This window comes from Bos grunniens, chromosome 1 (genome assembly GCF_055505025.1).
Source record: "Bos grunniens cultivar Pamir isolate PY7600 chromosome 1, Bosgru_T2T1.0, whole genome shotgun sequence".
NCBI lineage: Eukaryota > Metazoa > Chordata > Mammalia > Artiodactyla > Bovidae > Bos > Bos grunniens.
The window spans coordinates 80,350,958-80,377,746 of NC_141165.1; the positions used below are offsets into that span (position 1 = coordinate 80,350,958).

General features: G+C 38.7%; 1 long non-coding RNA gene across 4 annotated transcripts in view; it reads left to right on the forward strand.

Annotated features, from left to right (window-relative positions):
- Positions 1-26,789, forward strand: part of LOC147379741 (uncharacterized) — a 78,485-nt gene that overhangs the window by 22,798 nt on the left and 28,898 nt on the right. For 3 of the 4 annotated variants that reach the window (XR_015133933.1, XR_015133931.1, XR_015133935.1), the window contains one exon: positions 1,723-1,769. This is a non-coding gene — a long non-coding RNA (uncharacterized LOC147379741). Of the gene's footprint in view, positions 1-1,722; positions 1,770-18,540; positions 19,762-26,789 lie in introns of those variants that run through there. The other variant, XR_015133930.1, reaches the window with a different exon arrangement.

Genomic DNA, 26,789 nt, shown 5'->3' on the forward strand with positions numbered 1-26,789 from the left:
AATAGTAAAATTAAGGAATATGGAATTGGGTGGCTACTGGTGAATGTCTGCTGGTACAGTAAGGAGACAAAATAATTAATCATCTATTTAAAGATAAGTGTGAAAGTGAAAGGTCCTCCTTGGCAGTCTTTAAAGAGATCCTTGTCACCTGTAGCTGGAGAGCATACTGAACTGGTGAATAGGCAAATGTCTTGATAGTGAAAGAAGCAGAATTTCAGAGAAAAGGGAATACACAGCCTAGGTGACTGGATGCCGTGATAAGACACACGTGCTTCAGAGAGTAGGAAAGATATATGACAGTCTGGTGGCTTGTCACATCTGTGACCCTTTTAGCAAGCCAATGATCTGGGGCACTAGTCTAAGGTAAAGGGGGAATTAGTATACCTTGTGCATCCTAGCCTTAAATAAGAAGCAATGAGCAGCAAACATCACTGTTTGGTGCAAACTGTGCATCAGCGAACTGTACTGAATGATTGAGCAAGTGATGTGGAAAGCTGCCAGGTTTCAGTAGGGGCCCTGGGCAAGACAGGACCTGTGGAGGCTATAGTACGAGTAGTCATACCACTTGGGTCATGTGACCCAGAAGATCTTACAATGGTGCATGCATTGTTTGAACATGGAGTCTCTGGCAGATAAGAGGTGCATGGAGTCTCTGGCAAGCCCCAACAAAATAGTTTCAAACAGGCAACTGACATTTTTGGAGAAAGAGCATGCCAGCTGCAGCAGAGAACATTTTTCAAAATGCAATTGCTGGAATGCTGCTGGACATGGTGTATTAGTTTGTGTTCTTTGGTGAAACAGAACCAATAGTATACAAAATATATTTATATTTACAAATATAAATGAAATTATATATATATATGTGTGTGTGTGTGTGTGTATTTATAATAGGACTTGGCCTGTGTGATTGTGGAAGCCAAGAAGTCCTACAATCTGCCATCTGCAAGCTGGAGACCCAGAAGACTTGTTGGTATAATTCAGTAAAAGTCCAAAGCCCAGAAAAATGGGAGCACCAGTGTTTGAGGGCAGAAGAAGATAGATATCTTAGCTCAGGCAGAAAGCAAATTAACTCTTTCTTTACCTTTGGATTCTATTTAGGTCCTAAGTATACTGGATGATGCCAACCTGCATTGTTGAGGAATATCTTCTTTACTCAATTTACTGTTTCGAATGCTAATTTCTTTAGAGGTACCCTCATAGACACACCCATAAATAATGTTTTACAGATATCTGGGCATCCCTTAGCCCAGTCAAATTGACACACAAAATTAACCACCACAAGCCCACCCCTGACAACGTGGCATCTGTACATGTGTTTAATTTCAATTTTATTTTATATTTTTATTGAAGTACAGTTGATTTAAATGTCATATTAGTTTCAGGTATATAGCATGGTGATCTAATATTTTTTAAATTATACTCTATCTAAAGTTATTATAAAGTATTGGCTATATTCTCTGTTCTGAGCAATATATTTTATAGCTTATTTATTTTATACATGATAGTTTGTGCCTCGAAATCTGCTTCACCTATCTTGCCCCTCCTTCATTCCCTCTTCCGATTGGTAACCACTATATTGTTTTCTATATCTGTGAGTCTGTTTCCATTTTTTTATATTCATTCATTTGCTTTATTTTTTTTTTAGATTTTACATATAAATGATAACATACAGTATATGTCATCCTCTATCTAACTGATTTCATTAATCATAATACCTTCCAGGTCCATCCATGTTGTTGAAACTGGAAATATTTCATTAATTCGTGTGGGTAAGTAATATTCCATTGTCTATTCACATTTCTTTCCCCATTTTAAAATTGAATTTTTTTTCCACTTTAAGTTGTATGCGCTCCTTATATATTTTGGATACTAATCCTTAATCAGTTATATCATTTGCAAATATTTTCTCTAGTAGTTTGTTTTTTCATTTTGCTGATGATTTTCCTTGCTACACAAAAATGTTAAGTTTAATTAGGCCACTTGTTTATTTTTCCTTTTCTTTCTTTTGCCCTAGGAACAGATACAAAAGAAATATTGCTATGATTTTTGTCACAGTGTTCTGCCTATGTTTTCTCCTAGGAGTTTTATGATTTGCCGTATTACACTTAGATCTTTAATCCATTTTGATTTTACTTTTGTATGTGGTGTGAGAAAATATTCTAGTTGAATTATTTTACATGGACTTGTCCAGGTTTCCCAGCACTGCTTATTGAAGAGATTGTCCCGTTGTGTATTCTTACCTCCTTTGTCCTAGATTAATTGACCATGGTTGCATGTGTTTGTTTCTGGGCTCTCTGTTCTGTTCCATTGATCTATGTGATTGTTTTTGTGCCAGCACTATAATGATTCAATTACTGTAGCTTTGCACTATTTTCTGAATTCAGGGTGTGTGATATTTCCAGCTTTTTTTTTTTTTTTAAGATAGCTTTGGTAATTCAGGGTATTTTGTGGTTCCATATAAATTATTTGTTATAGTTCTGTGAAAAATGTCATGAGTATTTTGATAGTAGTCACATTCAATATGTTGTTTGTTTTGGGGTAGTATGGACATTTTACCAATATTAATTCTTCTAATCCAAAAGCACAGAATACTTTTCCATTTGTATCATCTTTAATTTCCTTCATCAGTGTTTTATAGTTTGGGGCGTATAGTCTTTCATCTCCTTGGTTAAGTTTCTTTATAGTTATTTTATTCGTTTTGATGTAATTTTAAACAAAATAGTTTTATTCCTTCTCTTTCTGATAGTTCATTATTAGTATATAGAAAAGCAACAGATTTATGTGTATTAGTTTTGTATCCTACAACTTTACTGAATTCATTTATTAGTTTTAATAGGCTTTTTTGGTGGAAACTTTAGGATTTTCTATATATAGTATTGTGTTATCTATAAATAGTGACAGTTTTACTTCTTTCCTTCCATTTTGGATACTTTTTATTTCTTTTTCTTCTTCGATTGCTGTGGCCAGGACATTTGCTGCTGCTAAGTTGCTTCAGTCGTGTCCAACTCTGTAAGACCCCATAGATGGCAGCCCATCAGGCTCCCCCGTCCCTGGGATTCTCCAGGCAAGAACACTGGATGGAGTGGGTTACCATTTTCTTCTCCAATGCATGAAAGTGAAAAGTGAAAGTGAAGTCGCTCAGTCGTGTCCAACTCTTAGCAACCTCATGGACTGGAGCCTACCAGGCTCCTCCGTCAATGGGATTTTCCAGGCAAGAGTACTGGAGTGGGTTGCCATTGCCTTCTCTGCAGCTTTTCACTAATAGTATGTTATTAGCTGTGGATTTCTCATAAATGGCCTTTATTATGTTGAGATATGTTGTGTCTATACCCATTTTGATCAGAGTTTTATCAAATGATTTTGTTTACATCTGTTGAGATGATACTGTTAGTTTTATCCTTCTTTTTGATGACATGGTTTATGGAATTGATTGATTTGTTGGTATTGATCCATCCTTGTGTCTGTGGAATAAAGCCCACTTGATCATGATGTATGATCTTTTTTATATACATTGAATCATATTTGCTAATTTTTGTTGAGGATTTTTGCATCTATATTTATTGGAGATATTGGTCTGTAACGTGGTCTTTTGTAGTGTCTTTGGTTTTCTTATCAGGGTAATGTTGACCTCATAGATTGAGTTTTAGAGTGTTCTGTCCTCTTTGATTTTTTGGAATAGTTTGACATATTAGCTTTTATTTATATGTTTCATATAATTCACCTGTGAAACCATAAGGTTCTGACCTTTGATTTACTAGAAGTTTTTTTATTCTAAATTCAATTTCACTACTAGTTATCAGTCTGTTCTGACTGTCTGTTTCTTCCTGGTTCAGTCTTGGAAGATTGTATATTTCTAAAAATTTATTTATTTCTTCTAAGTTGTCCAGTTTATAAGCATGTAACTTTTCTTAGTCTCTTATGACTTTATACATCTCTTTAATATTGGTTTTTATTTCTACTGTTTCATTTCTTATTCTGTTTATTTGCACCCTTACTCTTTATTTCCTGATGAACCTGGCTAAAAGCATATCAATTTTGCTTATCTTTTCAAAACACTAGATTTTGATTTCACTGATCTTTTTATTGCTTTTTTTTTTAAATCTCTATTTCATTTATTTTTCTCTCTAATCTTTATTGTTTTCTTATTTCTGCTTCTTTGGGCTGTGTTTGTTCTCTTTCTAATTCTTAATGATGGTAAGTTAGGGTTTCTTTTTTGTTGAAGTTTTTCTTATTTCTTGAGACAGGCCTGTTTTGCACAAACTTCCCTCTTAGAATTGCTTCTGCTGCATTCCATAGATTTTGGAAAGTTGTATTTTTATTTTCATTTAAGACTGCTATTTCCTTATTGATTTGCTGTCTGGATATGTCAGTTGTATCAGGGGTGATAAAGTTCCATATTATTATTACATACTTATAAATCTCTCTATGTCTGTTATAACATGCTTTATATATTTAATACTCATATATTAGGTGCATATACACTAACACATTCTATATTCTTTTCTTGTACTATCTGTTTATCATTATATAAATCCCCTCTTTGCTCTATGTTGTAGACCTTGTCTCAAGTCTGTATTGTCTGATGTAAGTACTGCTCTCCCGGGTTTCTCGGTGTTTCTGTTTGCATGAAATGTCTTTTTTCCATTCCCTCACCTAAATTTTGTGGGTTTCTTTAGCTCTGAAGTGAATATCTTATAAGCAGCATATTTTTTTTTCTAATGGGTCACGCTTTGTCTTTTGATCAGAGCATTTAATCCATTGACATTTGAAATGATTATTGATAGCTATGTGTTTACTGCTATTTTGTAACTTAGTTTCTGGTTGTTTTGTAGTTTTCTGTTCTCTTAGTTTCTTCCTTTGTGGCTGATAATTTTCTTTATGGTATGTATACTTGGTATATTTATCTTTAATTTTTGTATATTTATTGTAGGTTTTGATCTGTTGCTACCATTGATTTCATATATGTTGACCTCTAACTATATATATTTGTTTTAAATTGGTAGGTGTTTAAGTTCAAGCACTTATATGTAGATATTCTAAGATATATGTAGATATTCTAAGATATCTACATTTTTTATTTCCCTCCCACATTTTGTGTTTTTAATGTCATATTTTACATCTTTGTGTTTATTCTTTAATTGTTTATTGTAGTTATAGTTGATTTTACAGTTTTTGTTTTTTAATCTTTCTACTAGATTATTTAAGTAGTTGATCCACAGCCTTTACTATATAGTTAGCCTTACTAGTGGGATTTTACCTTTCTATAAAGTCTTACTTCTGTTGTAGCCTTGTTTTTCACTTAAGGAAGATCCTTTGACATTTCTTCAGTATCAGTTTGGTATCGATGGACTGCTTTCGTTTCTGTTTGTCTGAGAAGTTCTTTATCTCTCCTTTAATTCTGAATGTAATTTTGCTGACTGCAGTGTCTTAGGTTGTAGATTTTTTCCCTTTCAGGATTTTAACTACATCAAGGCACTGCCTTATGGCCTGCAAAATATCTACAGAAAAATCAGCTCATAGCCTTAGAGGGTTCCTTTATGTGTTATTTTTTGTTTTTCTCTTGCTGCCTTTAGAATTTTCTCTTTATCTTTAACATTTTCCATTTTAATTACAATACGTATGATGTGGATTTGTTTTGGTTCATCTTATCTGGGACTCTCTGTGCTTCCTGTGGGCTTCCCTGATGGCTCAGACAGTGAAGAATCTGCTTTCAATGCAGGAGAGACCTGGGGTTGATTCCTGGGTTGGGAAGATCACCTGGAGAAGTGAATGGCTACCCACTTCAGTATTCTTGCCTGGAGAATTCCGTGGACAGTGGAGCCTGGAGGGCTACAGAATTCCTTCTTCAGATTCAAGAAATTTTCAGCCATAATTTCATCAAATACATTTTTGATCCTTTTTTCTCTTTTTTCCTTCTGGGATTCCATATTACAAATATGGTATTGATGTTGTCCCATGGGTTCCTTAAACCATTTTCCTCTTTTTAACTTGGTTTTCCTTTTGCTGTTCTAGTTGAGTGATTTCCATTATTTTATTTTCTAAATCACTTATAGAATCTTCTGTTTACCTAGTCCACTGTTAATTATTTCTAGTGTGTTTTGTATTTCAGTTATGATCAGTTCTTTTTAATATTTACAGTTCCTTATTAAAATGCTCACTGTGTCCATCTATTCTTTTCCAAAGTTCAATTACCATTTTATTACTAAGTCTTTGAACTATTTATCTGGTAAATTATGTATCTCTCTTTTGTTAGTTGTTTTTCAGGTATTTTTCTTATTCTTTAATTTGAAACAAATTGCTTTGTCTTCTCATTTTGCTTAAATTAGTTTTTGTCTCTTGAAATTAGGTGAGATAGTTATCTATCCTGATCTTGAAATGGTGTGCTTATGTGCGAGCATCCCTATTGAGTCTGTATGTGTCCAGTGACTTTGGTGGGCTAACTGAATCTGAACTGAGCACGAGTCATGTCTTCCCTCACTATGTGCTACCAGCCATCACCTTAGTGGAAGGTGGGGCTGTAGATGGGGAGTCTAGAGCCAGAATCAGGTGGGAGCTTGAGTTTCTCCTCTGCTTAGTGATCAACACTGCCTTATTGGGAGTAGGATTGGGTCTCAAGTTGCTGGAGTAGAAACCCTAAGGATCTGGTCTGAGCTATTTCTGTTCCCACTAAGTGTGTTCTCTTTTAGCTCCCAGCACCAGCACCCTCACCACAGAGGTGAGCAGTTCTGGAGCAAGAGGAGCTGGAGTGATCACCTATGGAGTGGTACCAGCATACCAGTTGGAGTTCCAGACCAATCCTGACTCCACTGCGTTCATGTGCTCCAGTAACGACTGCCCTTGCCCCACTCATGTGCTATGCTGAGTCCAAACTGGCTTTGTCCCCATCAAATGCATTCTTTTCTTGATTGTGGTTACCTTTGCCCTAGTCGCAGGCTGGGGTGCACATTGGAACGATTGCAGGAAACCAGCTGAAGTCCTGGGCATTTTAAATCTGGTTCCCTCAACCTATTTGAGGAGTTAGCAAGTGTGTGTGCGCTCCTCATGACTGGAGTCTAGACTTCTTACAGATCCTCAGTCAGTCCATGGTTTTCAAACCAGATAAGGGATTTCGGGCTCCAAGTCTCTGACATATGTGCGTGCAACCACTAATTCCCCAGGCTGGCTCTCAGAGCCTGTATAATCCTCCTTCTCTTCTGTGTCACATTTTAGGGGTAAAGGTCCTGACATGATCACTTTTATTGCCTTCCTACGTGACTCCATGTGGATCTCTCTTACAGCCTTGGATGTTTAAAAGTCTTTCTGACCATCTCCAGTTCTAAGCGAACATTGCTCTACATGTAAATGTATTTTTGATGTGATTTGGGGGCGATTAGCTCTGTGTCCTCCTACTCTGCCATCCTGGTTCCTCCCCTCTACATATTTTCTTAAACCACACTTAATCTCCAAATAATAAAAAAGTCATAGTTCCACCTTACATGATATAACTACCCTGCATACAACAGAAAACGCACTAATATTTTCTCCAGTAGAAGAAGTAAAATCCTTGAGTGATGTTTACTCTTCTCCTGCTATCTCATAACTTAAATGCATGTGTGCATGCTAAGTCACTTCAGTCGTGTCTGTCTCTGTGTGACCCTATGGACTGCAGCTGGCCGGGCTCCTCTGTCCATGGAATTCTCCAGGCAAGAATACTGGAGTGGGTTGCTGTACCCTCCTGCAGGGAATCTTACCAACTCAGGGATCAAACCTGCATCTCTTTATGTCTACCTGCATTGGCAGGCAGGTTATTTACCACTAGTGCCACCTGGGAAGCTCCCCATAACTTAAATACTATGATTTAAAATTAACAATACTTAAAAACTGATAGAAAGTAAGTAAATCTGATGTTACAGGGTAAGGAAATATAAGAGGAAAGAAAACAAGGCTATTTGCTTAGTATATGTATAATACACACTAAGTTTATTCATAACAAAATTAGAAAGAAATGCTCAAGGTAGTTATAGTCCTTGTTTCTTATGCTAGGCACGTAGTCATAACTGGTGTTTATAAATACCTGCTTCTGCTATTCAGTCTGTATTTCTTTTGCCCTCAGCAAGCACCTCTGCTGGTCATGGTTCTTTATGTGGTGGGGTGACCCAAACCTTCATTTCCAAAGGATCTGTGCTATTGATAGTTCTGTCTGAATTACATTGTTGTGCTTTTCCATTGACCTTAATTACAGGGCATAATAATACTAAGAGATGCCGTAACAGATTTCCTGTAATTCAGACATACTCTTCCACACTTCCATTGTGGAACAGTAGTACAGTTTCTCCTTGGTAGTCAAGATCACAGGCAGAATAAATACCTGGCTGAGGGACATCAAGCACCTATGACACTAGAGCTGCTCACTGTCAATCGGTGGTTGTCAGACTGACCGAGCCATCAACTTTAGCACCTAAGCAGCAGTTACCTATAAAAATGGAAGGTTTACATCTTAGATCAGCCTTAAGTGTATAAGTAAAATGGACAAACACATATCTGGACTTCCATGTCACCTAGCACAGTCTCAAAACATACCACTCACAAAACTCACAATTGTGCTCTCATGGGTGATTCTTTGTGACCAACTTAGGGAAAGAAGAAAACAACCCAGACTTGGTCCATGCACAGTTTAGGTTGAAGTTTTAGTTTGGATCCAAAATGGGTTGCTGTTCCAGTATATCCCAATTCAGAGGCTGCCTTGAAAGATAATAGTGATGAGAAAATTCGAACTGTAGAGAGGACTTTGGTCAGTTTTCATATTGCTATTCATATCACTATACAACATCCAATTTTGTTGAGAGATCTGTGTCTCCAAATAAAGATATACAGGAATACATAGACAGTGGTGAATAGCTTGGCTAATTGGTTGGAGGCATATAAAAACTAAAATTGCCAATTTAGGGGCAAGGATGTCCAGGGAAAAATATGGATAGACAAAAAGAAATAGCATAAAATAAGAAGAATTTATTATAATATGTTAACCAGATATGGAGGATGACTGGTCTGGTAGATTATAAACCAACTTCTGTGCTTGCTGAGTAGACTCTTGAATGGAGTGGCCATGATGACAGAGATAGGGACTGTTACTGAACTGAATAGCATGGGTTTCCTTCTTATACAAATTGATTTAGCTAATGCCACAGCTAAATGTCTGTCTGATCTAGAAACAGTTTCTAGTGCTGAATCCCTGATATAATATCATACTTTGAGAAGATCAACCAGACTTGATGATGGTAACTGGATAACACTGATTCTCTCTTATTCTGACAAAGGCAATAATTTGTCTTTAGACACAGAATGTCTAAGAGCAGAGTGACAAATAATCCAAGTATGTGTTTACCTTTTTTGCCATCACATACCTTCTCTAGCATCACAACTAACATCACACACAAGGGCTCACAGAGTGATCCATAGAATAAGATCCCATGTATTATCTCCTCAGATCAAGATACACTTTTAATGACAAAAGAAACATGATAATGAGAACATGGCAAACAAATCCTCTAGTGTTACCATATATTGACTCATCTGGAGGCTGCTGACCTGTTTAGACCATGGAAATGCCCATTTAAGGCACATCTGCAATACCAGTTTGGAGCTGATAACCTATAATGAGGACACTATCCTTTAGAAAGGGGTGCACTTATCTTGAACCATTGACCATACATTTCAATGAGAACAGAAACCAAGAGATGGAGGAAGGAATGACTCTACTTCACAAGCACTCCAGGCCTGACTGGAAGAATTTTTGTCTCCTGTTTGCTCAACTGAAGATCCTGTGGGCCTATTTCCCAGAAGAGGGATACATGCATGCTAAGTTGCTTCAGTTGTGTCCCACTCTTTGTGACCCTGTTGACTGGAGTTACCATACTGACCCAATTGTGTTGCAGGAAGGGGGACCCCTTCCAGGGCCCAAAAGTGGGCTCTTGTCTAACACTCGGAAATGAATTGTCCTAGGAGACACATCTGCTGACAAAGCAAGAGATTTTATTTGGAAAGGGCACCCGGGTGGAGAGCAGTAGGGTAAAGGAACCCAGGAGAACTGCTCTGCCACGTGGCTCACAGTCTTGGGTTTTATGGTGATGGGATTAGTTTCCCGGTGGTCTTTGGACAATCATTCAAATTCAGTCTTTCCTGGTGGCGCGCGCATCACTCAGCCAAGATGGATGCTAGCGAGAGAGATTCTGGGAAGTGGACGGACATGCGGTGTCTTCTTTCGACCTTTCCCAAATGCCGGGGTCCAGCCCCGGCTGATCCAGGGTATTTGAAGGAGAGACGGCATAGGCGACCTATTTATTTAAATATTTATCAAAGATATAAAGAGTAATAGAATAAGGATAGCTCAGTGAGGAAATTCAGTGGAGAAAAGAGGCTGAAATAAGGATAGCTCAGTGAGGAAATTCAGTGGAGAAAGGAGGCTGAATAATTCAGCCAGAAGGTAATAAAAAGAACGACATGGTGAGACCAAGTTTCAGTGAACAAGGCCCGCACTTTATTTTCCAAAGTAGTTTTTATACCTTAAGTTATGCATAGAGGATAATGGGGGAAGGGGTAGAGTCATGCAGCAAGCCAGGCTTTCTTCCTGCAAACTTATCATATACAAAAGCTTAGGTGATTTGCATCATCTTCTGGCCTGGAGGCCTGTTAACATTTTAAGACCCTTTCTTCAGAAAACTTATTTTTCTCTAAAGGTGATTGGTCAGGAGCCACCCTCCAAAAGCATTAGATAAAGTTGCATTCCTACAGAGCAAAGGTGTGGTGGGCTATAACAAGAAAAAGAATTAACTCAAGGGTCCCAGGTTACAAACATTAAAGCTACTACTTACACCAATTATATTAATCAATACACTGCCAGGGACACAGCAGGTAAGGGATATGGAGACTTAGCAGCAAACATTGGCCCAACAAGTGAAAATCCCTTCACCAATACAATTTCTAATCAATCTTTTAACTACTCAAAAGAATCTGTGTTTAGACAGTTTAGAACATCTCCTGCCTCTCACAGTTGGGAGGCTCTGAACAATCACATGTGGCCGGAAAAACCTATTCAGGCAGGCTAGAGGATTTCCAAAGGAGTTTGTAGGTTAAACACTGTCACACCCAAGAATTATTAACTGGAGCTGTAAGCTAACTCTTTTTGCAGAGAGAGGTAGTGGGGGACAGCCCCCCGTAAAGTCAGAGGTGTAGGTGAAAGCACAAAGCAGAAAGTAGGCAGACTCTGGTTTTGGGGGTAGATGCTCGAGAATTTCCAGGGAGACCCCTGAGGCTCGATCCCGCCTTTGCGTATACCCCCTCCTTCCTCATGACCTTTGTCATGGGCGGAATTCCTCACGCTGGCTCCCGGCAGTGATAGAATTCCAGTTGAGCTATTCCAGATCCTGAAAGATGATGCTGTGGAAAGTGCTGCACTCAATATGCAATATGCACTCAATATGCAATATGCCAGCTCCCGGCACCCGAACTCTTCCGGTTGGTGGTTCCGTATTCCTTATCAGGATCTCCTGTCATAAAAACAACTCATGCAAATGGTTACTGTGGTACCTGGCCAGTTTCAATCAGTGTGCTTCTCCTAACAATTGTATACATATGGGTATTTTAACCTGATAATCCCAAGGAAGTATGGTTGCTGTTACTTAACAGTAGCATGGAGGAATATGTTTGGTACTTAGGTGAACTACAGGATATTTCTTAATGCTTCCATGCCTAACCAAATTATAAATCAACTAGCACATCAATCATTGCCTAGTAAGGGTATGATAATGGCGGTATCAAGTCTCAGTGATGAGAATGAATGTCTCACCAAATAAGCTACTGAGGCCATCTGAAGCTCTAGGTGAGAATAAGAGGAATTTAGAAGAAGGGTTAAGTGCCATGGTGTCACAAAGAGTTGGATGTGATTTAGTGAAAAAACATCAACAAAAAGAAGCAGAAGGTGATGGTATCACAAATTTTAAACCAACTGAAGCAAAGAATGCTGCAGTTCATCCCATTAATGCTTCTCTTACAAATTTTCCCAGATATTTAGACCAAGCCAAGTTTTGAGGAAGCTGAAAACAGATGGGAAGAGCTGGGGCTGGGCTGGTGCACCCATCCCCCCAGTGGCTGTAGGGCCTGGCTGGTAACTGCTCCAGTTGGCATATTTCTCTGGAGGATTGCCCTAGGCTGTCTAAAGCTGTCACACTGAGACTTCTGAGAAGTTAAACTCTCTCCTCCCCCAGAGTCAGTCTCCAATGCCTGTCTAATGCATGGATAAGGAAGTGAACCCTTCTTTCTCTGGGCAAGAATACTAGCTGTGGTCTATGTTCTGAAGTATCCCATGGGATTAGATTGAGCCTAAACCTTTCCTGAAATGACTTTTTTTTTTTTTTTTGCCTAGCTTCATCCTTTGCCTTTTTCACTCTCCTTACTCCCTTATTGGAGAAGGAAATGGCAACCCACTCCAATACTCTTGCAGGGAAAATTCCATGGACAGAGGAGCCTGGTAGGCTACAGTCCATGGGGTCGCAAAGAGTCAGACAGTACTGAGTGACTTCACTTCACTTCACTCCCTTATAGATTCAGCTGAGTACTTCCTCAAAGATCACTTACACAAGACTAGCTTTCTTATGCTCTACTTCTCGGTTACCTGATCCAAATCAATGAGGTGTGGCAATGGCTGCCTTCCTCTATGTAGGACCACAGTCTCATCTGGTGGTCACTTCCTGTAGCTATAGCGCTCTTGCCTGGTTTTGGTAAGGCCCTCTCCTTTTCCCTTTTAGGATGCCTTGTGGTGATGACTTTCTTCTGTTGAGAGTCCTGAGGTCTTTATCATTCCTTTGATCTTGCTTATGTCTTTGTGGACATAAGGAGGGGACATCAGGACAGTCCCTTCATTTAACTCTTCTCCATTGCCCCATTTGTGTGTGACATCGATGTCCTGTCAGGGTCCTGGTTAATAAAGTAGGGGCAAGCAGAGAGTGATCTGATCAGATTAACATTTAGAAAGATCAATTTGGCAGCAGTTTAGAAGATAAACTTCTAAAGAAAGGCAAGTCTAGTTTCAAAGAGATTATTTAAGGGGTTATCATTATAATTCAGAAAATAATTGAAAAAAATTAAATTTCAGTATTCATGGAGATAACATGTTGGGGGTAAATTTGAAAGATATATAAGCAGTAAAATTGGCTTAAGGATTAAAATACCCTAGTGTCCTGAGAGAACAAAATCACATATGATGTCTTATGAATTCATTAAACAATGAAAAATGATTGTGTTACTACATCAAATACATTTACTGTTACCCTGTAAGACCCTATGGTCTTAATGGAGAATCATTCCTATTTTGATAGTTACTAAAAAAGGCAAAACTAAGTTAAATATTTTACTAGAGTTATAAGCAAAGTACTGTGGGAACACATAATAAGGAATAGCCATCATTCTAAGGTTATAAAACACAGATTTGCCTAATTTCTTTAACTAAATATATGTCTTCAAAGAAATTACTATATTACCCAAACATCTCTGATTAATTTCTTAAATTCTTCCAAAACCCATACATGGATTATTAGACATTCATTTCCCAGGGACAGTATTTAATTATCCTAATCATATTCACTACTACTGTTAAAAATTGCAAAAATGCCTATTAAATATTATTTAAATTGTCATTAACATTTGATGAGTTTAATGTGCATATAAATTTCTAACTCTAAATTTTCATATAAGTATAGTGGAATAATGACTAATGCATATAATATGCATATAGACTTCATAATTAAACATGCTGCTGCTGCTGCTGCTAAGTCACTTCAGTCGTGTCCGACTCTGTGCGACCCCATAGACGGCAGCCCACCAGACTCTCCTGCTCCTGGGATTCTCCAGGCAAGAACACTGGAGTGGGTTGCCATTTCCTTCTCCAATGCATGAAAGTGAAAAAGTGAAAGTGAAGTCGCTCAGGTGTGTCCGGCTCTTAGCGACCTCATGGACTGCAGCCCACCAGGCTCCTCCATCCATGGGATTTTCCAGGCCAGAGTACTGGAGTGGAGTGCCATTGCCTTCTCCAGTTAAAGATGCTAGATACTTTATTATGCACTATATATTATACATATATATTATGTGAAAACATATTAAAATGTATATATTAAAATTGTGCATGACTCTATAATTTTGGCCCAAATTTTTGTTTTTGCAAAACATTCAGAATTAAATAACTAAATTATCCCTGCTCCTCCTGACATAAGCAAAAGTGTGAAAATGTAAAAAAATAGTCAGTCCCCTACCTATGACTGAGTTCTATTCCGAGGGTGTGTTCGTAAGTCCAATTTGTTCATAAGTGCAACAAAGTTAACTAGGTATGCAACTATTGGGTTTATGATACTGTAACAGGTTTATAATAAATTTCACTTAAATAATTCATAAAAAACAAACACAAGAAATAAGGAAAACATTTTTTATCTTACAGTACAGTACTTTGAAAAGTAGTATAGTACAACAGCTGGCATCCAGGGGCTGGCATCAAGTGAATAAACAAGAACAGTTACTGACTGGAGGAGGGAGAGAGGGTGAGAGATGATAGAGTTGAAGGATGTCAGCAGTAAGAGGTGGAGGGCAAGCTCCATTTTCACTCATGCCGGACTTTGATGCTGCAGGTTGTAGTTTCTTGCTGGTTTCAATTCTATCTACCTCTTAAAAAAAGCAGTCCTGTGATGTCTGGGTAGTAACTCTTTTTTTCTTATCATAGATGACATGGTAGCACTGGGAAGCTTTCTGAATGGTTGCTATTCACTTACTTCTTCCTCTTGTCTCTCTTCATTCTTCTATTGGACCTCCTAGTCCCTTGGGTATTCATTAGTGAGCTCCTCGTGATGCACAGCAAGGAGTTCAATGAAGTCATACTCCTGCAGATACATCCTCCTCCAGATTTCACTGAGGGTCACTAGGTTGCTGAAGACCCTTTCTCTCCTCATCCACCTTCTCAAATCCATGAAAGTCAGGAACAAATTGGGCAAAAATTCTTCCAAACTCCATTCATGGTGATGGCCATAACCTCACTCCATGTAGTCAACATTTTTATGACCTTGTAGATGTTATAGCCTTTCCAAAATTATCACAAGATTGTTCCTGATTCATCACTTGCCTTCACTGGCTGGCAAAAAAGTGTGACCTGAATACTATTTCTTGAAAGTTGCAATGACTCCCTGGTCCATAGGTTGGATGAAGAATGTAGTATTTGTGGCAGATATACTACATTGACATTGGGATGAAAGTCATCCATAAATGGGAGAGGGTGGCCCAGAGCATTGTTGAGCAGCAAAAGAGCACTGAATGGGGAATCCTTCTCTAAGCAATATTTCTCTAACTTCAGGATGAAGTGATGGAAAAACTAGTCCTGGAAAATGACCTATGTAACCCAGGTTTTGGGGTTACTCTTCCACACAACCTTGGTTTTGTTTCGAAGGGCTCTTGGGTTCTCTGAATGATAAACTAAGAGAGACTTCAGCTTCATATCACTGAAGCATTGCCACCCAACAACAGTTAGCAGTTAGCCCATCCTTTGCTGCTTTATAATCTGGCATCAAGTTTTCCTTCTTACGGATATGACTTCCATCTGGCATCCTCTTCTAGCATAGTCCTATCTCATCCACATTAAAAACCTGGTCAAGTAAATACATGCCTTCATCAGTAATTTCTCAAAGCATTTCAGGAAATTCCCAGGCAGTTATCATATCTGAATTTCCTGCCTCACCACTTATTTTTTACATTATGAATGTTGGCTCCAGCCTTGAGCCAATGAAACCAGTTATGGCTGGCATTAAAAAATGTGCTCTCTGAGTCTTCACCATGTTTCTTCTTCAAGTCTTCATAAAGGCTATTAGCTTTCTCTTGAATCAGCATTAAGCTGAGCAGGACACAACACTGATACTGATCCTGCATCCACACACTGAGAAGTTTCTCCATCTCCTCCATCCTTTTCTTTACTCTTTGATATTATTGTTGACATCATCACACAGCTGATTTCACATGATCCACGATCTTGTCCTTGTTCTTTAGAATCATGCCAGTGGTTGAATTACTCATGTTACAAGAACAAGAGGTGTCTACCATCTTTTCACCTTGCTCCACTTTCTCAATTATTTTCACTTTTGTTTCCATCCTTATTGCTTGGTGCTTCTTAAGCAGTACCAGCTACATCACTGCTGTTTTTTTGCTTGCTTCCAGACATCCTGGGCTTGAATTAAAGATTCTATTCTGTACTCTATACAGTGCTATACAGTAAAGTACACACGACCACAACCACTTGTAGAAGGTGCACACACATGACAATGTACGCCAGACATGTGAACTAACTTATGTGACTGGACATGCAAACGAAAGTTCCTGTCTTTGAAAGCTCATATCTTGAAGGTTTGCATGTAGAGGACTTACTGTATGTAAAGATTTCAGAGGACAGTGTGGCCAGAGTATAGGGTTTATGAGGATAAATGTCTGGAGAAAGGGTTGTAACAATTAGCTGAGATCAAGCTGTAAAAAGTCTTCTTGTCTAAATTAGGAATTTGTTTGGGATTTAGTAACTGATTGGATATTGGCAAAGGATGGTCAGATAACTGTGAATTTTCCAGATTGGTTGATTGAATTGATATAATTCTATCTACCCAAAAGTATAAATAGAGTGAATAGGAAGACTGGGCTTTTACTCAGAGAAGAGTGTAGGAAAAATAGGCAGAATTCCAGGATAAATGAAGGGTTAATCTAGCAACTGTGCTAACACTGGAATTTGTGGATTTAGAGTGTAAAGGTATCTGACTAAAGACACTCCTTCCTGCCCTGATACACACACAGTGCTGCTATGTTATCTGAGTTAAACTGCATTGTTACTTCCTAGTTCTTGTTGTCTTATCAACTCTCATGGCTCCAGGGAGAGAGGTGGGAAGAGCTATTAGATGCAAGTAGGCAAGATGCAGGCTTGGATGGATACTTATTGGATAATCAATCTTTCAGAAATTCTCTGTTCCTTCTGTGGCATATCTCAGTTTAGGGAATTTCTCTTCTCCTCCTCCCCGATCACACACTTGCTGCACTTCAGGAATTTAATTTAACCTCCCCTAGTTACACATTCTTTGACTGCACTTAAGGAATCTGAGTTACTTCCTATCAGTTTTGAATCACCCTATTTGGCAATCTGGGAGTCATTTGGACATACTCGGAGCTCATCACTATTATTTCTGTCCTCTGTAAACAAGTCTCATGTTTTCCCCAGTTTCATTCCTTCAGTTGCATTATCTCTTCTTTCTTTCTTTTCTTTTTTTTAAAGATCCTGGCTTAATTTCTCTTTAGTGTAAGCAGCCTAATGCTATGATAGAACTCTTTGGAGAGGAAAGGGAATTCTGGTTCTAGTTTTGCCATTGATGGCTATTCAGCTTTAGGTAAATGCTTTACCTCATTCATTTTCTGGATCATAAAATACAGGAAAGGGATAAAATAAATGTGGTTCAGAGACTTCCTATCTATAAAATTCTATGACTCGTAGTTGGTCCTACATGGCCTGAGAGCCTGCCCATCTGTTTTCCCTTTATGGGCTATGATTGTACCTTTATTATCGTATTTATGGCATTATACTTAAACAATCATTGTTGTGGTTTATTTATCAAGTCATATCCGGGCCTTGCAACCCCATGAACTATAGCCTGCCAGGTTCCTCTGTCCATGGGATTTCCCAGGCAAGAATACTGCTGTGTGTTGCCATTTCCTTTTCCAGGGGATCTTCCTGACCCAAGAATCAAACCCGAACACATTTGAACACCCATGGACAGAGGAGCCTGTGGGCTACAGCCCAGTGTATTGCAAAAGAGTCAGACACCACTTAGTGACTAAACAACAACTTAGTCATATTTATTTATTTATGTAATATATATTTACTGAATTACTGCTGACTATATACCAGGTACTGGGAAGCGCAAACAACAAAACAATTGTGGCCAGTCCTTTGAGAGTTTACAGGGTAACTAGGAATGTGGCGAGGTGATATATGACTTGATGAAAGTAGCAGAAGGTAAAATATTAGCAGAAGATAGAATATTAAGGGATTCAAGAGGGATCTTTCCTGATCAGGAAAGTCTCCTTTAATACATTTTATACAGAGACCTAAAGGAGGAGAAAGGAAAAGGAAGAATGCTCGAGACAGAGGGAATAGCATGTTAGAATGCCTGGAGATGGGAGTACACGAAGATTTGAAGGAAAGTCTGTAAAGTGGAGAAGACAGAATGGAGGAGAAAGAAGTACACAGAGGTGGCTGTGTGGTTAGATTTTGTTCAGATCAGTTTGAAATGTCTTAAGGTTTTGGATAGTATCCTGTGGGCAAAAGAAAGACTGAAAAGTTTAAAGTAAGAATGTGCCCTGATCATATTTAGGTTTTGAATTTCAATCTGGGTTCATAATGAAAATAAAATAACTTTTATTGCATGCTTACTGTAGACACAGTTACAAATTCTCTACAAGTTGTCCTATTTAATCTTCACAATAATTGTATTTGTTTCCTAGGGCTGCTGAAACAAATTGCAGAAAACTGAGTGACAGAGTAACAGAATTTCTTCACAGTTTCGGTGGCCAGAAGTCTGAAATCAAGGTGTCTCCAAGGTTATGGTCTCTCTGAAGGATCTGGGGAGAGTCCTTCCTTGTTTCTTCCTATCTTCTGGTAGCTGCCAGCAATTCTTGGCATTCCTCAACTTACAGATTCATCGTTCTAGTCCTTGCCTTCATCTTTACATTCTTCCCCATGTCTCACATTTTCTCCTTTGTCTCTGCCTCTGTGTCCAAATTTCCCTCATATAAGGACACTAGTCATTGAATTAGGGCCTATCCTAGTGCATATAATGCATTTGAACTTGACTATATCTGCAAATGATTACATCCTGAGGTTATGGGTAGACATGAATTTTTGGGGAGACACTAACCAACCACAATAGCATAAAGAGGTTAACCTAGGTTGAGAGGTGAGGAAACCAAGGCATTGAGAACTTAAGAAATATTTCTAAAGTTACAAAACTAATGTGTGGCCAAGGCAGGGAGACCAGTTAGGCAAACATTGCAGAGAGATGATGGTGTTGGTAGTAAGGATGGAAAATGTGCATGGTTCTGGTAAATATTGAAAAAATTAAATCTACCGTATTTGCTAATAATCTTGATGGGAAGAGTAAATGAGAGAGAAGTTAAGAAAAACTCCCAGGTTGCTAATCTGAGGAACTGGGTGCAGGTTCTTCCGTTTATAGCAGTAGAGGACACTGGGCAAAGGGCAGTTGTGGGGAGAAAGGGAATACATTTCTTGGTTGTCAGGGCTTAGTTTGGTGTACCCAATGAAGCATCTAATTAGAAATAGATATGATAGTCTGGCACTCAAGAGAAAGGTTTGGGCTAGAACATCAGAAAATTGAATTAATCATCATTCATTATTTAGTTATGAGTGCCTATGTTGTGGCAGGTTCCAACACAGGCCCCAAGGACATAGCTGTAAATGGAAAGGCAAAGTTTCTGCTGTAGTAGAGATGCCATTTTTAAAATTGAAGTATAGTTGATGTATAATATGCTGTTAGCTTCATCTGTATAACATAGTGGTTCAGTACTTTTGTAGAGTATGCTCCATCATAGGTAATTACGAGATAATGGGTAAAATTCCCTGTGCTTTATAGTATATCATTGTTGCTTATTTATTTTATATATAGTAAGTTGTCTCTCCTCTCTTTCCCCTCCTCTTTGGTAAACACAAAATTGTTTTCTATATCTGTGTGTCTGTTTTGCATATGTATTTTTTTAGATTCCACTTACAACAGATATTATATAGTATTTTTCTTTGTCTGACATTTCACTAAGCATAATATTCTCTAGGCCCATCCATATTGCTGCAAAAGGCAATATTTTGTTTCTTTTTATGACTGAGTGGTATTCCATTGTATATAAATACTATCTTCTTTATCTATTCATCTGTTGATCAGAAATTATGTTGCTTCCTTGTCTTAGTTATTATAAATAGGGCTGCTATGAAACGTTAGGGAGCATGTATGTTTTTGAATTAGAATTTTCATCTTTTCCAGATATATGCTCAGGACTAGGATTACTGGATAATATAACTATATTTTTAGTTTTTTAAGGAAACTCCATATTGTTTTCCATAGTGGCTGCGCTAATTTACATTCCCATGAGCGGTGTAGGAGGGTTTCCTTTTCTCCACATCTTCTCTAACATTCATTAGTTACAGACTTTGTGAGGAATTCCATCTTGACAGGTAATGGCAACCCACTCTAGTACTATTGCCTGGAAAATCCCATGGATGGAGGAGCCTGGTAGGTTACAGTCCATGGGGTTGCAAAGAGTCAGACACGACTGAGCGACTTCACTACACTACTGCTACTATCTTGACAGGTACGAGGTAATACCTTACTGTGGTTTTATTTGCATTTCCTAATAATTAGCGATGTTGAGCATCTTTTCATTTGTCTGTTAACCATCTGTATGTCTTTTTTGGAAAAATGTTTCTTCATAAAGTCTCTGCCATTTTTTGATTGGACTGTTTGGTTTTTTGATACTGAGTTGTTTGAGCTGTTTGTATATTTTAGATATTAATCTAATGTCAGTCTCATCATTTGCAAGCATTTTCTTTCATTTAGAGGTTGTCCTTTTGTTTTGTTGATGGTTTATTTTGTCATTCAAAAGCTTTTAAGTTTACTTAAGTCCCACTTGTTTATTTTTCCTTTTATGTCTTTTGCCTTAGGGGGCTGATCTAAGAAAATACTGCTACAGTTTATATGAAAGAGTGTTCTACCTAGTTCTTTTCTAGGAGTTGTGGTCTTTTCTGTCTTACATTTAGTTTTTTAAAGCATTTTGAGTTTATCTTTGTATATGTTGTGAAGGAATGTTCTTATCTCATTATTTTACATGTGGCTGTCCAGTTTTCCCAGCAGGACTTGTTGAAGAGACAAGTAATGCTGGGAAAGTAATCTCTATTGTATCAGAAATGCCATTCTTAGTGGAGAAGTCAGGTGTCAGACAACAAAAATAAGACAACTTCAAACAGAAAAAAAGTTCTATGTAGACAATAAAGATGGGTGATACATAAGTGAATGATTGGTAGAGTGCCTTCTTTAGTTTGGATGGTATAAGTAGATTTCTCTGAGGAGATGACATTTGAACTGAGACCTGCCTGGTATGAGGAGCTCACTTCATGGAGCTCAGTGCACAAAAGCCTAGAGGCAGTTGTATTCTTGTATTTTGTGAGGAACAGAAAAAAAGACCAGTGTAGCTAGAGCAAAGAGAACCTAGGGAGTGAATGAGGGTAGTAGGGCATTAGGCTGGAATTCCAAGGTCAGTGGGAAACCTTGAATGTATGTATGTGTGCGTGTGTGTGTATGTGTGTGTGTGTCTTTGGAAGTGACAATCTGATTTATTTATTTAGTTTTATTTAAAGCTATGGAATGGAAGCTGTCACCCAGGGAGAGAGAACAGAATGAGGAAAAAGGAAGGCCTGCAGTTATTTTAATTTTATGAAGAGACTCATGAAGAAGAAGTGGTTAGAGATATGGTCAGAAATGTGTTTTCTTATGTGATTTTCCTATTACATTTAAAGCTGTTCCCCAATTGGCAAGAAAAGTGTCTTGTACTAAGTTGTGTCAACAAATATTTATCAAGTTAATTTCTAACAGATGAAATCAAATAGTAAAGTAAGCCTCCCAATTATGGTATTTTTTATCAGTGATGCTAAAATTTTATTTTTTCCAAAGTCTACCTCTTTCGGCTTTGTGACTTTAGTGTGTGTGTGTGTGTTTCACCACAAGTGATACATAGTACAGTTTCTCAACCCTTAACTTTCATAGGATTTGACTGTATGACTTGCTTGGTCAACAACATACAGTAGAAGTGCCAGTGTGTCAGTTCTGAATGCAGACCTCAAGGAGCCCTGAGTATCGCTTCTCAGACTCTTGTACTTCTGCCATCACCATGAGGAAGACGTGGCTAGACTAGACCCAGGAAGAATGTTAAGAGGTGTATAGAATATTGCTGCCCCTGCTCTGCCTGGTCAGGCCCAGCCTACAGCAAGGAGTTTAAGTAAGTCCAGCCTAGATTAGCCTCAATCAGTTAAGTCAACTCATAAGCATAGAAGTTAGAAAAAATGAGGGTATGGTGTTAAAAGCACTACGTTTTGGAGTGGTTTGATATACAACAATTTGTTGTTGTTCAGTCACTTAGTCATGTCCAACTCTTTGCAGCCCCATGGACTGCAGCATGCCAGGATTCCCTGTCCTTCACTATCTCCCAGAGTTTGCTCAAACTCATGTCCATTGACTCGGTGATGCCATCCAACCATCTCATCCTCTGTCATCTCCTTCTCCTCCTGCCTTCAATCTTTCCCAGCTTCAGGGTCTTTTCTAAGGAGTCAGTTCTTCTCATGAGGTGGCCAAAGGATTGGAGTTTCAGCTTTAGCATCAGTCCTTCCAATGAATACTCAGGGTTGATTTCCTTTAGGATGGACTGGTTTGATCTCCTTGCAGTCCAAGGGACTCTCAAGAGTCTTCCAAAGTTTGAAAGCATCAATTCTTCAACACTTATCCTTTTTTATTCTCCAACTCTCACATCCATACATGACTACTGGAAAAATCATGGCTTTGAATATATGGACCTTTGTTGGCAAAGTGATGACTCTGTCTAGGTTTGTCATCAGATCAGTCACTCAGTCATGTCCGACTCTTTGTGACCCCATGAATCGCAGCATGCCAGGCCTCCCTGTCCATCACCAACTCCCAGAGTTCACTCAGACTCACGTCCTTTGAGTCAGTGATGCCATCCAGCCATCTCATCCTCTGTTGTCCCTTTCTCCTCTTGCCCCCAATCCCTCCCAGCATCAGAGTCTTTTCCAATGAGTCAACTCTTCCATGAGGTAGCCAAAGTACTGGAGTTTCAGCTTTAGCATCATTCCTTCCAAAGAAATCCCAGGGCTGATCTCCTTCAGAATGGACTGGTTGGATCTCCTTGCAGTCCAAGGAACTCTCAAAAGTCTTCTCCAAGACCACAGTTCCAAAGCATCAATTCTTCGGTGCTCAGATTTCTTCACAGTCCAACTCTCACATCCATACATGACCACAGGAAAAACCATAGCCTTGACTAGACAAACCTTAGTTGGCAAAGTAATGTCTCTGCTTTTGAATGTGCTATCTAGGTTGGTCATAACTTTGCTTCCAAGGAGTAAGTGTCTTTTAATTTCATGGCTGCAGTCACCATCTGCCGTAATTTTGGAGTCCAAAATGATAAAGTCTGACATTGTTTGGCCTTGGAATACGGAATGAAGCAGGGCAAAGACTAATAGAGTTTTGCCAAGAAAATGCACTGGTCATAACAATCACCCTCTTCCAACAACACAAGAGAAGACTCTATACATGGACATCACCAGATGGTCAACACCGAAATCAGATTGATTATATTCTTTGCAGCCAAAGATGGAGAAGCTCTATACAGTCAGCAAAAACAAGACCAGGAGCTGACTGTGGCTCAGACCATGAACTCTTTATTGCCAAATTCAGACTTAAATTGAAGAAAGTAGGGAAAACCACTAGACCATTCAGGTATGACCTAAATCAAATCGCTTATGATTATACAGTGGAAGTGAGAAATAGATTTAAGGGCCTAGATCTGATAGATAGAGTGCCTGATGAACTATGGATGAAGGTTCGTGACATTGTACAGAAGACAGGGATCAAGACCATCTCCATGGAAAAGAAATGCAAAAAAGCAAAATGCCTGTCTGGGGAGGCCTTACAAATAGCTGTGAAAAGAAAAGAAGCAAAAGGCAAAGGAGAAAAGGAAAGATATAAACATCTGAATGCAGAGTTCCAAAGAATAGCAAGAAGAGATAAGAAAGCCTTCTTCAGCAATCAATGCAAAGAAATAGAGGAAAATAACAGAATGGGAAAGACTAGGGATCTCTTCAAGAAAATCAGAGATACCAAAGGAACATTTCATACAAAGATGAGCTTGATAAAGGACAGAAATGGTATGGACCTAACGGAAGCAGAAGATATTAAGAAGAGGTGGCAAGAATACACAGAAGAACTGTACAAAAAAGATCTTTCCGACCCAGATAATCATGATGGTGTGATCACTGACCTAGAGCCAGACATTCTGGAATGTGAAGTCAAGTGGGCCTTAGAAAGCATCACTACGAACAAAGCTAGTGGAGGTGATAGAATTCCAGTTGAGCTATTCCAAATCCTGAAAGATGATGCTGTGAAAGTGCTGCACTCAATATGCCAGCAAATTTGGAAAACTCAGCAGTGGCCACAGGACTGGAAAAGGTCAGTTTTCATTCCAATCCCAAAGAAAGGCAATGCTCAAGAATGCTCAAACTACCGCACAATTGCACTCATCTCACACACTAGTAAAGTAATGCTCAAAATTCTCCAAGCCAGGCTTCAGCTATATGTGAACCGTGAACTTCCTGACATTCAAGCTGGTTTTAGAAAAGGCAGAGGAACCAGAGATCAAATTGCTAACATCTGCTGGATCATGGAAAAAGCAAGAGAGTTCCAGAAAAACATCTATTTCTGCTTTATTGACTATGCCAAAGCCTTTGACTGTATGGATCACAATGAACTGTGGAAAATTCTGAAAGAGATGGGAATACAAGACCACCTGATCTGCCTCTTGAGAAGTTTGTATGCAGGTCAGGAAGCAACAGTTAGAACTGGACATGGAACAACAGACTGGTTCCAAATAGGAAAAGGAGTACGTCAAGGCTGTATATTGTCACCCTCCTTATTTAACTTATATGCAGAGTACATCATGAGAAATTCTGGATTGGAAGAAACACAAGTTGGAATCAAGATTGCCAGGAGAAATATCAATAACCTCAGATATGCAGATGACACCACCCTTAAGGCAGAAAGCGGAGAGGAACTAAAAATCCTCTTGATGAAGGTGAAAGTGGAGAGTGAAAAAGTTGGCTTAAAGCTCAACATTCAGAAAACGAAGATCATGGCATCTGGCCCCATCACTTCATGGGAAATAGATGGAGAAACAGAGGTTTGTCATAGTGAACTGATTTACCTATCTTTTAAGCAGATGACGTAGTTGAATAAGCTGTAGGATAATGAGGTATTGATGGGTGAGTCAGAAAAGGGCCTGGAAAAAAGAAGTTTGTCATCTCCCACATCTGACTGCATCCTAATATTTGATGAAGGTTCTAAGAATCCAGTAGGAATATCTGTAGATTTGGTTTAGAAAGGCACATGGTTTTGAGACATGATTGATATTATTCCCTATATAAAGCCTGCTAAATTGACCCAAACTGTGGGGTAAAATGATAAAACTTTTGTACATGATATTAGTGCTTGGAGTTTAAGAATCATAATTTATGATGACATATAAACTTCATTATAAATGTTGGATTGCATTATTAAATTACTTACCATTTTAAGGATATTGAAAATGATTTATTCATGGTTAAAAAAAAAAGGCAAAGCTTATCTTCAAAGAACTAAGAACTGCTAATTCTGATTTTAAATGTTGAAAAGACTATTGCTAAAATTGGGAGAACATGAAAAGTAAGCTTAACATTAAAGGAGATGGTATCTGGAGTCAGGGATATACAGTGTTGAGTTTTAGCTTCACCACTTAACTAGCTATGGCAGCCATGAGAACATACTTGTCCAAACCACAGGAAGGATAACTGGCTGTTGGCTTTGACATCCTTTACTGTGTTAGGGTTGAGGCCATTCCCTCCAATCTCCTCCAGATCTTTTCATATTTTCTTTCACACGTTTCCTTTAACTTTTTGTGCAGTTTATCCCATCTTGTCAACTGCTTCTGAAGGAGCCAGATTATCACAATACCCAGAGTCTCAGTTTTCTCACATGTAAAATAGAATGTATTCCATAGGATCTTCAGTTCAGTTCAGTTCAGTCGCTCAGTCGTGTCCGACTCTTTTCAGCCTCATGAATCACAGCACGCTAGGCCTCCCTGTCCATCACCAACTCCCGGAGTTCACCCAAACTCATGTGCAGCAAGTTGGTGATGCCATCCAGCCATCTCATCCTGTGTTGTCCTCTTCTTATTGTGCCCCCAATCCCTCCCAGCATCAGGGTCTTTTCCAATGAGTCAACTCTTCCCATGAGGTGGCCAAAGTGTTGGCGTTTCAGCCTCAGCATCAGTCCTTCCAATGAACACCCAGGACTGGTCCCCTTTAGGATGGACTTATTGGATCTCCTTGCAGTCCAAGAGACTCTCAAGAGTCTTCTCCAACACCACAGTTCAAAAGCATCAATTCTTTGGGGCTCAGCTTTCTTCAGAGTCCAACTCTCACATCCATACATGACCACTGGAAAAACCATAGCTTTGACTGGATGTACCTTTGTTGGCAAAGTAATATCTCTGCATTTTAATATGCTATCTAGGTTGGACATAACTTTCCTTCCAAGGAAAAAGTGTCTTTTAATTTCCTGGCTGCAATCACCATCTGCAGTGATTTTGCAGACCCCCCAAAAAATAAAGTCTGACACTGTTTCCACTGTTTCCCCATCTATTTCCCATGAAGTGATGGGGCCAGATGCCATGATCTTCGTTTTCTGAATGTTGAGCTTTAAACCAACTTTTTCACTCTCCTCTTTAACTTTCATCAACAGGCCTCTTTAGTTCCTCTTCACTCTCTCCCATAAGGGTGGTGTCATCTGCATATCTGAGGTTATTGATATTTCTCCCGGCAATCTTGATTCCAGCTTGTGTTTCTTCCAGTCCAGCATTTCTCATGATGT